Here is a 1753-nt window from a genome sequence, read left to right as displayed (position 1 = left end):
ACTTCCGGTACGCGGCATTATGGGAAGCGGCTGTGCCCCTCGGCCCGGCGGCACTGACGCTAGTTAATCGGCGCCTGCGCGGGACTCGCGCCGGAAGTCTGAACGCGATGGCTTGCGACTGACTTGGCTGTCAATGATTTTTATTCCCCGCCCCTCCGCCCCCCGCTTCCGGTAATTAGGTACGTGTGCGCTCAGTCCTGCGGACTCTGCGACTCCGTGGACTGCAGTTCACCAGGTTCCTTTCGTCCATAAAATTTTCCAGGCAAGAATACCGAAGTGGTTGCCATTTCCTACTCAAGGGACCTTCTCAATCAAGGGATCAAACCCGTGTCTCTTGTGTCTCCGGCATTGGCAGGCGAGTTCTTTACCACTGGCCCCACTGTGGTTATTGGGTTATTTTAATAGTTCTAAGGAGACTTCCCTGGTGGCTCAGAGGTTAAAGCGTCTGCTTGCAATGCAGGAGACCTGGGTTCGATCCCTGGGTTGGGAAGATTCCCTGGAGAAGGAAATGGCAACCCACTCCAGTATTCTTGCCTGGAGAATCCCCTGGACAGAGGGGCCTAGTGGGCTACAGTCCCTGGGTCGCAAAGAGTAGGACACGACTGAGCGACTTTGGGTAAATAGTCCTAAAGTATAGGTACCTGGGGGTGGTCAGACATTTGTAGTCTCCTGGATGGTTACCTTACTCAAACACATCACATTTGAAGGGGGACATTTAGATTTTACTCATTTTCCCGAATTCTGACCAGCCGGACTTATAACATTGAGTATATAGTCTGGAACTAACCTTGCTAACAAGGTAAAATTTACAAATATTTACTGTTTATGCGTTAGAAATAGGTTAAGTGCCAAGCCCTCTGTAGAATGAAATAAACATAGGCTTTCGTCGCCTTGGAGTTTAGTCCTATGCAGAAGACACAATAATCGCTAGGGGAAAAGATGCAGGTCCCAATAGAAAAGCAGGCAAAGGATATAAACAGGTAATTCACAATAAAAACATGATACGAATAAACAGTTACCGTTATTAGTAATCTGATAAAAGTAGGTTAAGGGGCACCCTAACCTGTCGAATTGGCCAGAGTAATGATGGTTAAATTTGGGGGGTAAACGGCTCTCCTGCTCTATACTGCTTATATAATTTTTTAAGTTTTCATCATTTAGCACAAAGGCCTTTTTTTTTTCTTTTCTAAAATGGCCTTAGGGCCATTGTACCACACCTAGAATGCCATTCACTTTTGAGCTTTTAATTCTGTTCACACTTTAAAAGTCACTTTTGGCTGAAAAACATAGGTAACATGGCGACCCTATCGCTCACATCACCTTATTTTACTTCTCCACCCAGTATTTATCACCACCTGGTATCTTTGTTTCATAGTTACCTATGTATTTACTCCCTGCCCCAGCACCCTGACCTTATGTGTGTGTGTTACTCAGTCTTGACTCTGCGACCGCGTGGACTGTAGCCCGCCGGCCTCCTATGGGATTGCCAGGCGAGAATACTGGTGTAGGGTGCCATTTCCATTCTCCCCTGCCCCAGAAACAAGCAGACCTAAGCTCTTTGCGATGGGGGCATCTTTGTCTTCTATATCTTGTGGCTATATCTCTGGAACCTAGAAGTATTTGGAACATAATGCTTAATACTTACTGAAGAAATTCAGTCATGAGAAATGCTGGTACTTGACTATTCACACCTTCCTCATAATAGCCAAAAAACTGCAAACGGCCCATGTCTCCATCAAAAGGGGAATGGAAG

The sequence above is a fragment of the Oryx dammah genome, unplaced genomic scaffold (assembly GCF_014754425.2).
Source record: "Oryx dammah isolate SB20612 unplaced genomic scaffold, SCBI_Odam_1.1 HiC_scaffold_2, whole genome shotgun sequence".
Classification (NCBI taxonomy): Eukaryota; Metazoa; Chordata; class Mammalia; order Artiodactyla; family Bovidae; genus Oryx; species Oryx dammah.
Note: the sequence above shows the minus strand (reverse complement) of the source record.